Source organism: Canis aureus, chromosome 13, assembly GCF_053574225.1.
Source record: "Canis aureus isolate CA01 chromosome 13, VMU_Caureus_v.1.0, whole genome shotgun sequence".
Lineage (NCBI taxonomy): Eukaryota > Metazoa > Chordata > Mammalia > Carnivora > Canidae > Canis > Canis aureus.
In genome coordinates, this window is record NC_135623.1 from 33961358 (window position 1) to 33973791 (window position 12434).

General features: G+C 36.1%; 1 pseudogene; it reads left to right on the plus strand.

Annotated features, from left to right (window-relative positions):
• Window positions 1-2667: 2667 nt before the first annotated feature.
• Window positions 2668-4498, plus strand: LOC144281615 (14-3-3 protein zeta/delta pseudogene; annotated as a pseudogene).
• The last annotated feature ends 7936 nt before the right edge of the window (window positions 4499-12434 follow it).

Consider the following 12434-nt stretch of genomic DNA (forward strand, 5'->3'; position numbering starts at 1 on the left):
TCAAGAGATGAAAACAGACCTTAGACTTCATCCATGCCAGGACTCATTTTTCTGCTAAGAAGATTCTGAGTGCAGGAGAAAATAATTTTGAAACGTCACACTTCACACAGTAGTACACTTGAAAGACAATTCTCCAGATGCAGGATTCTTTTAAAGTAATATAGCTGTATATGCTCAGTTTATCTGCAAGTATTTAAATAACGTGGGTTCAAATTTCACAGGCCTAAATGTCCTCTGTTTCACAGTTTTATAAAGAAAGAAAATATTTTTGATCCAGTGACAAGAATTTTCATGAACTGATGAAGCACTAGTACAATTAAAAAAAAAAGTAATTCTTATGAAGACCTATGATGTGTGTACTAGAAATTTAGTCTTTCAATTTAATGTGTCAAAGACTAATGATTTTAAAATTCATAACTCTCCTTTAGCAAATATGGGATAGACCGGGAAAGAAAAGGTAATATCATATGTTTCTAATTAGGACATTAAGTAACACTTTAGGTAGTTCAAGCCAAGCGAAGTTTGATGCAGAGAATTGGTTATGAAGATGTTGGAAAGAATGGAGAATCGAAAGATGAATGGATAAAGAAGCTGTGGTCTATGTATACAATGGAATATTCCTTAGCCATTAGAAACGACAAATACCCACCATTTGCTTCCACTTGGATGGACCTGGAGGGTATTATGCTGAGTGAAGTAAGTCAGTCGGAGAAAAACATTATATGGTCTCATTCATTTGGAGAATATAAAAAATAGTGAAAGGGAATAAAGGGGAAAGGAGAGAAAATGAGTGGGAAATATCAGTGAGGGAGACAGACCATGAGAGACTCCTAACTCTGGGAAACGAACAGGGGGTGGCAGAAAGCAAGGTGGGCAGGGGGTGGGGGTGACTGGGTGACTGCCACTAAGGAGGGCACTATGATGGGATGAGCACTGGGTGTTATGCTATATGTTGGCAAATTGAACACCAATAAAAATAAAATAAAATTTAAAAAAAGGAAAGAATAGGAAGCAGAATATCAGAAAACTGCTGCCATATTTGTGCTGGAACCCAAGAGCCAGCAATGGCTTCTTAGCTGCTGGAGAAACTTCTGTGACCTTCCACGCCTGTTAGAAGGAGGGCTGTTCCTTTCTTCTTCTTCTTCTTCTTCTTCTTCTTCTTCTTCTTCTTCTTCTTCTTCTTCTTCTTCTTTTTTGAGAGAGAGCACTCACACTACTTGAGAGGGGGCCCAGGGTAGGAGGGTGCAGGTTAGGGACAAAGGAGAGACAGAGAATCTTAAGCAGGCTCCATGCTCAGTGCAGAGCCTAACATGGGGCTTGAGCTCATGACCCTGAGGTCATGACCTGAGCTGAAATCAACCGTTGGAGGCTTAACTGACAAGGCACTCAGGTGACCCAAAAACTGCAGGGCAGCTCCTTTCAAAAGCCCTGAAGTGGGTTCTCCAACAGGGCTGGGCCAGGATTTGCAAGTCTCTGGGCTCCTCCCGCTTTTTAAACCTCTGCTAATATTTCTCAATGTTGGAATTTCAGAAAGGTTGGCACGTAACACCTCTAGCTTGGCAAAATGTCTTTAAAATATAGTTTTGCAGGCTTCCAACCCTGTTGCCACAGAAGGAAGTACAGAAGGATATGGAGTTGAGGACAATTAAATGATGCACAATTCGACATTTGGTAAATAGTTTTACAATATGTTGCTACCAATAAGATGACCAAAACAAAAGACATTTTCTGTGTATGAGCTAAGTGGGGATAAAACACTTCAGGATCGTGGTACAGACTTCCAAGGGAGAGAGGCTGAGTAAAGGCAAAGGCTATTGGATATGTCCTATTTCATGATTGATGTAAATTTTAAAATATAACAGTAGGTGCTCAGAACTTGGTAACGAAAACTCCTAGTTAATACTCCCTTCCCTTAAGAAAAACCCAAATGTTCCAAAGAGAAAGAACTGCTGCCATATAATATCATTCCCACTGACTTAGATTATGAGTTCTGGAATCAAACCTATGTGAATTCGAAGTTGGCCTCTGTTATTTACTGGTTGGGTGACATATTTAAGCTCTCTGAACTTCATTTTCCTAACTAACCTCAAATGGATAGAATCCACAACTAATAGGATTGTTATGAAAATGACAACGGGTAACATAAACCATCCAAGCACATAATACGTGGCCAATAAATGTTAGCTCGATTCCCTGCAGCTCCTGCCACTTTGAGTATGTATGATTCAGGTTGAAATTATTATTCTGGAATGGATTGTTCCTACACAGAATTAGGATCACATTTTCTTTTCTGACCTTTTTGACTACTTACACATGAAATTGCTAAAATTATTACTTGTAAGGAATTAAAGTTGGTGGTCAGTCTTTAGGTCTGACTAGATTATAGATATTATCAGTAAATATTGAAGATGGGATGCCTGGGTGGCTCAGCATTAAGCATCTGCCTTCAGCCCAGGGTGTGATCCTGGAGACCCAGGATCGAGTCCCGTATCAGGCTCCCTGAATGCAGCCTGCTTCTCCCTCTATGTCTCTCATGAATAAATAAATAAAATCTTTTTTAAAAAAGTAAATATTAAAGATGAGTAAGCATTTGTACAGAGGGAAATAATTTGAATATTCTTCAATTCAGAGCATTTAAAAAATGTTACAAAGAATAATCATTTGTGGCCCCTGTCCACTGCCACCCACTCCGGACACAGAACATCCAATCATGGATAAAAATGAGCTGGTGCAGAAGGCCAAACTGGCCGAGCAGGCTGAGCGATATGATGACATAGCAGCCTGCATGAAGTCTGTAACTGAGCAAGAAGCTGGATTACCCAATGAGGAGAGGAATCTTCTCTCAGTTGCTTATAAAAATGTTGTAGGAGCCCCTAGGTCATCTTGGAGGGTCGTCTCAAGAATTGAGCAAAAGACAGAAGGTGCTGAGGAAAAACAGCAGATGGCTCAAGAATCCAGAGAGAACATTGAGACCGATCTAAGAGATCTCTGCAATGATGTCCCTTTTGGAAAAGTTTTTGATCCCCAATGCTTCACAAGCAGAGAGCAAAGTCTTCTATTTGAAAACGAAAGGGAAAAAAAAAAAAAAAAAAAGAAAGGAGACTACTACCGTTACTTGGCCGAAGTTGCTGCTGGTGATGACAGGAAAGGGATTGTGGATCAGTCACAACAAGCATACCAAGAAGCTTTTGAAATCAGCAGAGAGGACATGCAACCAACACATCCTATCAGATGGGGTCTGGCCCTTAACTTCTCTGTGCTCTATTACAAAATTCTGAACTCACCGGAGAAAGCCTGCTCTCTTGCAAAGACAGCTTTTGGTGAAGCCATTGCTGAGCTTGATACATTAAGTGAAGAGTCATACGAAGACAGCACGCTGATAATGCAATTACTGAGAGACAACTTGACATTGTGGACATCGGACACTCAAGGAGACAAAGCTGAAGCAGGAGGAGGGGAAAATTAACCGGCCTTCCAACTTTTGTCTGCTTCATTCTAAAATTTACACAGTAGACCATTTGTCATTCATGCTGTCCCACAAATAGTTTTTTGTTTATGATTTATGACAGGTGTATGTTACTTCTATTTGAATTTCTATACTTCCCCATGTGGTTTTTATGTTGAATATTACGGGAGTAGAGCCAGTTAACATTTACGGAGTTATCCATTTTCATCTTGAGGCGGCCAATATGGGGATGTGGAATTTTTATACTAGTTATAAATGTTTGGTATGGTACTTTTGGTACATTGTGGCTTCACAAGCGCCAGTGTTAAAACTGCTTCCATGTCTAAGCAAAGAAAACTGCCTACGTATTGGTTTGTCCTGGTGGGGAATAAAAGGGATAATTGGTTCCAGATACAGGTGTAGTTATTGTGGGTACTTTAAGGTCTGGAGTGCTTACAAGGCTGTAGTGGAAATGGGTATCCCGTAGATATTACATGTGAACCATGAGTATCTGTGGAATACTCATTCTCAATGTGCACACCTTTGACTACAGTTGCAGAAGTGTTCCTTTGGTTGTGACCCAATTTACCCTGGATAAGGGCAGAAACAGTTCACATTCCATTATTTGTACAGTTGCCTGCTGTTTGATTTCATTATTTTTGCTACACACCTTTTATTTGTATTTAAATGTTTTAGGCAACCTAAGAACAAATGTACAAGTAAAGATGCAGTAAAAATGAATTGTTTGATATCCATTACTTTATGTATATCAAGCAGAGCAGCAAAACAAAAATCCCATGTATTTAACTTTTTTTTTTTTTTAGGGTTTTTTGTTTTGTTTTGGTTTGGTTTGTTTTGGTTTGTTTTTTCGATTTTGTGATTTTTTTTTGTTTGATACTTGCCTAACATGCATGTGCTGTAAAAATAGTTAACAGGGAAATAACTTGAGATGATGGCTAGCTTTGTTTAATGCCTTATGAGATTTTCATGAACAATCCAAGAATAATTGTTAAAGATACATGTATTAAGCTCATGTAAGTGGAATAAAAGTTTTATTAAGAATAATCATTTGTTGGCCTAAGACCCTGGTGTTTACTTTGAATATTATTAATACCCAAAATAAAGATCTTGTATCTGGTTTTCCCCTTTGAAATGCATCATGTCAGAGATTAATATAGATTTTTGGTAATTTGAAGAGAATGTTATGTAATAACAGATTAAAAATAGTTTATTAGTGTTAAAAAGATACAAACATAGTTTTAAGTTTGCTAATCATTATTTCTTACCATATACTGCTCATGTTTAAAAAAACACATTGACTTGAAATATCAAATATCAAATATCAAATAACTAATTTGTTATTTGATACAATAAATATTCAATAGATACCTAGAGTATTGCCAGGTACTGATATAAAGCCTACTATTTAAAGATGAGAAGGCACAGTTCTGGCTTTCAAATAGTTTGATTAGACTAGAAAAAACAATTATAATATAAAATATCATTGCTTGAAATGGGCTACGCAGAAAGTACAGTGGTGATGTGAGAGGGAAGCAATTAAATCTACTAAGGATAGTTGAGGAAAAATAGTAACTCTGGGAAGTAGGTACTAGTACTGCTATTTTATACACACTTACAACAATAACGGTTTAGAATTATTACTTACATGGCCTTTGGAAATTCATTCTTAACTGATACTTAATAAATGTTTTATTAATTAGATTTGGAAATGCTTTATTTTTAAAACTTATTAAATATTGTGTGAATGTAAGTTTAATTCATCATACTGCCAGCCATATTTCCTTATGATATGGAGAACAAATTAGCTTCATATGTCTCAAAGCACTAACAGCAATTGTTATGAATTGAATTGTGCCCCCCAAATTAATATGTTGAAGCTCTATTCCTTAATTTGACTTTATTTAAACATAGGGCGGTTAGGGAATTATCTAAATGAGGTTAAATGAAGTCATTAGGGAGGGGCCCTAATCAAATAGGGCTAGAACTGAATTTGCCAGAATATCGAGTATGGACTTCTGGCCTCCAGAGCTCAGAGTAATGAAGTTCTGTTGCTTGAGCCACCCAGCCTGTGATATTTCGTTATGCAGTCCAACTAGACTAATATAACAATAACATAAAACATATAAACTTGGACTAGTTTTCTCTGAGGAAGAACATCACAGTACCTTTTGCCCTTTGAGGGGAGAAAAAACAAAACAAACAAACAAACAAAAAACCAACTACCTCTTGTAATACCGCTTTGTGTTCTGGGAGAAGAGGTGGGTAGGTTTGCACCTGGATCTGGAAACCTTCCAGGAAGTTCAGGGGTCTCAGTCTACACTTTCTCTTTGAAGTTCAGTGTTACATTCCTTCTCAATGAATAAAAGTGCCATTCTAACTGAAGGATAGCAGAGTTGCTGAGGGTGATTCAAGTCCAACTGTAAGGAAGTTTGCAGGTTGTATCCTTCTCACTAGGGTACCACAGAAACCCCCGTATGTAGCCTTGTGAGGGAAAGGGAATGCTCATTCTGAAAAGTGCAAAGCTGCCATAGCTTTTCAAATTCTTGCTAACTTTGTTAGTGTAGGTTAGGAAGAAATGTAGGACTCTCAAAGTTGACTCTTCTGCACTTTCAGGGATCTGAGCTTGTTTGCAGTGGGCGCAGATCTCACTTTGGGGATCCACTCTTTGAGCCTGAAATCCTGTGACAGCAAGAGAAACGGGGACAGCTAAAAAGCTAGAGGTGCAAGTAAACTGTTCACATTTTCAAAACTCCCTTCTCAGTATTCTGTTAGCAGAACTGCTCTGTTTTTATAAAGAGGAGGGAAGTGAAGGAGAGAGAACTGATGCTAGATTTCCTAATGAATATAGGACATTTACTCAAGTGATTGATGGGAAAAATACAAAAATGTGACTCTATTGCTACCCCGATCTAGTGGTTTAGATCTTACAGATTGTCATGTGAATGTAACTTAATACTAAAATGTTTAAATGAGACACTCCAATTACAGACAACTTTATGAATATTAAAAATAATAAGTTAGACATCTATACAATTTGATGAAATGATAGCAGTAATTTGCTTTCCTTCCAATTAAACTGACTATCAAGGATTGCTAATGAAAATGCTGGAGGTTGTTAGGTAGGCGATGCTAATGAATATAGTGGCCTGGATAGCACTAGCAGATTGCCACTATGTGGAATGTGGGTCCATTATTGCTACGTTTTCTGATTTTTTTCAAGAGAACCCATGAAAATCTGAACATTTAAAAAGCTTTTATTTAAATTCCAGTTAGTTAACATACAGTGTAATATTAGTTTCAGGTGTAAAATACAGTGATTCAACACTCCCACATGACACCCAGTGCTCATCACAGCAAGTGCCCTCCTTAATTCCCATCACCTATTTCACCCATCCCTCCCCACTTCTGGTAGCTGTCAGTTTGTTCTCTATTGTCAAGAGTCTGTTTCTTGGTTTGCCTCCCTCTCTCCTTTTTTCCCTTTTGCTCATTTGTTTTGTTTCTTAAGTTCCACATGTGAGTGAAAGTATATAGTATTTGTCTTTTTCTGACTTATTTTGCTTAGCATAATGCTAACTCTATCAATGTCATTGTAAATGGCAACAATTCATTCTTTTATATAACTAATATTTCATTATATTATATTATATATTATATATATTATACTATATTATATATAATTATATGTATATACCACCTCTTCTTTATCCATTCATCAGTGGATGGACACTTTAACTGTTTCCATAATTTCTGAATTGTAGATAGTGCTGCTATAAACATCAGGGAGCATGTATCCCTTTGAATTAGTATTTTTGTATTCTTTGAGTAAATGCCTAGTAGTGCAGTTCCTGGATTGTAGGGTAGTTCTGTAGTTCTATTTTTAACTTTTTGAAGAACCTCCATACTGTTTCCCACTGTGGCTGCACCCGTTTGCATTCCCACCAACAGTGCAACGGGTCCCTCTTCCCTGCATCCTCACCAACACCTGTTCTTGTTTTGTAAATTTGAGCCATTCTGACGGTCGTGAGATGATTTTTCATTATAGTTTTGATTTGTATCTCCCTGATGATGAGTACTGTTGAGCATCTTTTCGTGTGTCTGTTGCTGTCTGTGCATCTTCTTTGGAAAAATGTCTATGCAAAGCTAGAGACATCACAATTCTGGACTTCAAGTTATATTACAAGCTATAGTAATCAAAACAGTATGATACTGGCACACAAACAGACACATAGATCAATAGAACAGAACTGAAAACCCAGAAATGAATCCACAGCTATATGGTCAATTTATCCTCAACGAAGTAGGAAAGAAGATCCAATGAATTTTTTTTAATGTAACACCTTACCATATTAAATGCATGGCAATAGATTACAATTTAAAAGATGCTAAAGCCAAATATGGTATTTCTGAATGCAGACACTAAAAAGAGTGTTCCTGGTTGAGATCTCACTACTAATTAACAATAATGGATTAAGGAGAGTTATTCAAGGCCATCTGACAAACTTCACTGAAACATAGTTGAATTCATTATCATATCTAAAGACACAATGTCTTAGTCAAGAGATGTTAGCCAGCTACTGAAACAGGAAAGTAGAGAGAAAGAAGTGACTTGCCAAACAATTTCGGTACAAGTACTGCCCCTTCCAAGAATCAATGTATCAGAACTTGATATAGACTCTGCACTATATCTCAACCCCTATAATTGAGGGGTTGAGAATTTGAGCTCTTGAGCCAGACTCCGTATGTTCAAATCCCACTACGACGTATTAGTTACTCAAACTCTCTTTGCCTCAGTGTCTCTATTTGTAAAACAGGGATTTATAATGGTATGTGCCACCTCAAAATGCTGTGAAAAAGTAATGACTCAATAAATATTAGCTATTATTCCTGTGAGGATGAAATATTAGATTACCAGAACCTGGTGCCCAAAACCATTCTTATCACTGAATGGCCTTTGTGCTGATTTCTTTCTCATAAAGCAATTCTTGATTATAATAGACTTGTGTGCAATGAAAGAATGTCTTGGCCTGAGGGTGTGAGAGCAGACACCGTAGTTAGAGATCGTAGTATAATTTAAGAAATTGCTATTCTGATTAAAGTACTTTATTCTCTGGTGAGTTCAATTATCACAAATTAGTTGCCTAGAATTTGATTATATCTACAACTAATACATGATCCAGTTCTCTGGATCTTAAACCATGGTGCATTCATCAAGATAGATGCCAACCAAAGAGAATTCTTGGCAGTTAGTCTTCTTTTTTTCACCATGAGATTTTTCTTTCATATTTTTCTCTTTGCAAATAGTAAAAAAGAATTGTTTATTCACTGTTTAAGTCTCCAATCTTTAGCTCAGGGCTTGACAAAAAGTAAGTGGTCAATAAATATAAATTGAATTAATTAACTAAAAATGAGTGAATACTTGAAAAATAGATTCTTTATATCAGGTTGTTTGCTGACATTTATCTTGTTTCAATCAATGTGTTATTTAGGGAGTTATTTCTGAGTCATTGATGGTCCCATTTAATTGAGTCCTAAATATTAAATATTTTGCTGTGTTTTATAACTGGAGCAGGCATTGGAGAGTGGAAAATGAGAACAGGAGAGAGGAAAAGCAACTAGCTCTTTCACGAAATATTTTTCACTTAGTTGAGGATTAAGAGTTGCAATAATGATGTATACGTATATATACTACTAGTTCTGGCCACGGCAGAGGAATGGATATCAGATTTGCTGCCCTGGCATAAAAAAATCAACCGAATAGGATCAAATATGTGAAACAACTCTTTGTAGGCTCTGGAAAAGCAAAGCATATGATTGTAATTCCTGAAAGAAAGGTAACTGGTAAGCTGAGTCCCACGTTCACCCTGTTCACCCTGGTTTTCTGGCTCAGCACTTCCCAAAGTGGAGAACCAGGAAGAAGGGGGCCCCAAGCCTCACTGGACAAAGAGACCAGGGTTCCATCTGGGAATTGCTGAGGCTGCTGATATTCTGTGATACAAGGTAGCAGGAATGAGAGACTTGCATAGAAAAGGAGCCTCAGAGGGCTGCATATTTCCGACTTTGGCTAAGCACAAAGCAGGGGTATAAAGCTTGACTCCACAGGCCTAGCATAGAAGAAATGCTGGGAGGATGAGAAAAGAACAGAGATGCTAGAAGTAGCCAGGTTTGGGGAGAAATTTGATTTTTAAACTACTAGAATGAAGAAACCTCAGGAAGGCCACACCTTAAGACTAAGAACCTGAAAGCAGTGATGTCTCAAGTTTTGGTCCACAAAGCAGCAGCATCAGCATCATGTGAGAACTTGTTGGAAATGCTAATTCTCTGACTCCAACCCTATCTACTGAATCAGAAACTCTGTGGGTGGGATCCAGGGCTCTGTAGATCAAATTAAAGTTCACAAGAAAATTAGAAAATATTTTTAGTGAGTGATGTGAGAATACTATTTATCAGAATTAGTGGAAAATAGTGAAAGTCATGATTTGATGGAAATTTATAGATTTAAATGTTTATATTATAAACATTTGAAATCAATATTCTAAGCCTAACATTAAAAAAAAAGAAAAGGAATAATTCAAACCAAAAGGAAATAATAATAAGACCAAAAATCAGTAAAATAAAGAACGATGGAAAAAATTAATATATCCAAAAGTTGGTCTTTTGAAAAGATAAATAAAACTAAAAAATCTCTAACAAAATCCATCCAAAAAAAAGGAGAAAAAAAACACAAACGATATCAGCAATGAAAAAGGGAATGTTGCTATAGATCCTCCAGACAGTAAGAGATAATAAAGAAATACTATGAACAAATGATTATGAATAAGTTTGATTACTTAGATAATATAGTAAAATCCATTGAAAAATACTAATCATTAGAACAAGGATAATCCAGTTGGATTCTATATATGCATTTAAAAACAGAAAGATACGTATCAAGGCAACATCTTAAATTAATGTTGTGATCATATTGGCAGAATTAGTAGACTGTTTCCTGGCATTATCGTGATGGAAGACCATCATTGAGATGTATTAGTCTTAATATTTATATTTATTAAAACTGTTGATTATCCATGTCTTAAATAATTTATGGTACCCCCCTCAACATCTTGTAGACCCACATGACAGGACTTAAAATAAGCACTAGATGACCCTTCTGTTACCCCCATGATTAGTTTTGGGTAAAAGATAGATTTGATAAAATAAATAGGACATATGAATAAGGCTAGATTTGTTTTAAAAATAAAAATGTGAACTTTCCCCACCAGGTCAGGGCGTTTTTGCTTACAGATTCTAACCAATGATAAAACAATAATACCAATCTTAGACAAATTTATCAGAATATGGAAAAGGAAAGATCACTCCCCACCTCATTTTGTAAGGCCAGAAAAACCCTGATACTAAAATTAGTCAAATATATTCCAAGAAAACAAAACAAAACAAAACAAAACTATGGACCACTATCTCTCATGAAAAGATTTGGAAAAATCCTTAACAAAGTACAAGGAAATTATATCCAACAGTATATAAAAGTATAATGAGGAGACATAATGAAGTTTATCCCAGTATCAAAACGTGGGTTTATTATTTTAAAAAATCAGTACAAGTACATTACATTAATAGAATGAACAAAATCCATATGACATCTTAACATGTGAAAAAGTATTTGAATTAAAATTAAACACTCATTAATGATAAAAAAAACTCTCACCAAACTAGAAAAAAGAAGGAGAAACATATAGTTAGCACAAAACCTAATTGTGAAATATTGAACTCCTCTCACTTAATATCAGGAATACGGTAAGGATTTCTGCTCTTGCCACTTTTATTCAATATTGTTTTAGAGATTCTAGCAAATTCAATTAGGGAAAAACAACACAAGCAAATGACTTAAAGTTTAGAGGAAACACAGATGTCTTTATTGGTAGATAATATGATTGTTTAAGTAGAAAAACCAAAGGAATATACAAAAAAAGCTAGTAGATCTAATAAGCAAATTAAGTAAGGTTGAAGGACACAATGATAAAATGCAAATATCTACCTGGTGTCTATATGCTAACAACAAACAATTAGAAAATAAAATTAAACAAAACATAGCACTAGTCTGAAAACCACAAAAACATTACTGAGGGAACTTAAGTTTAAGAAGACCCAATTATTCAGGGACGCCCCATGGCTCAGCGGTTGAGCGCCTGCCTACAGCCCAGGCCATGGTCCTTGGAGCCCAGGGATGGAGTCCCACATTGGGCTCCCTGCATGGAGCCTGCTTCTCTCTCTGCCTGTGTCTCTGCCTGTCTCTCATGAATAAATAAAAAAAATATTTAAAAAAACCCAAAGACCCAATTATTCAAATGTATCTCTTATCCTTAACTTGGTCTCTAGATTTGTGTTAAATCGAATCAAAACAAGATTTTAAAATATAAACAAAGAGCCCAATTTTAAAATTGATGGGAAATACACAAAACCTAAAGTAGCAAAAACGATTTGGAAGAAGATAAAGTTGAGAAATTTCTGCTTGCTAATTTCAGAGCTACTATAAAGCCACAGTAATCAATAGAGTGTGACATTTACATAAAGACAAAGAGATCAATGAAAGATAATAGATCCATCTACATCTGATCAACAGTTGTTTAAAGGAGGTGCCAAAAAATGTCAATGGGAAAACAAACATCTATCCAACAAATGATACTGAAGCAATTGAATGTTAAAAGGGAAATTTCAATGGTGATCTCTAAAGCATTTAGCAAAAATAGACATATTTTATAGAACTAAATTTAAAAGCTAAAATTATTTTTTATATTCCCCAAATGAATGAGACCATATAGTGTTTGTCCTTCTCCGATTGACTTATTTCACTCAGCATAATACCCTCCAGTTCCATCCACGTCGAAGCAAATGGGGGGTAATTGTCGCTTCTAATGGCTGAGTAATATTCCATTGTATACATAGACCACAGCTTCTTTATCCATTCATCTTT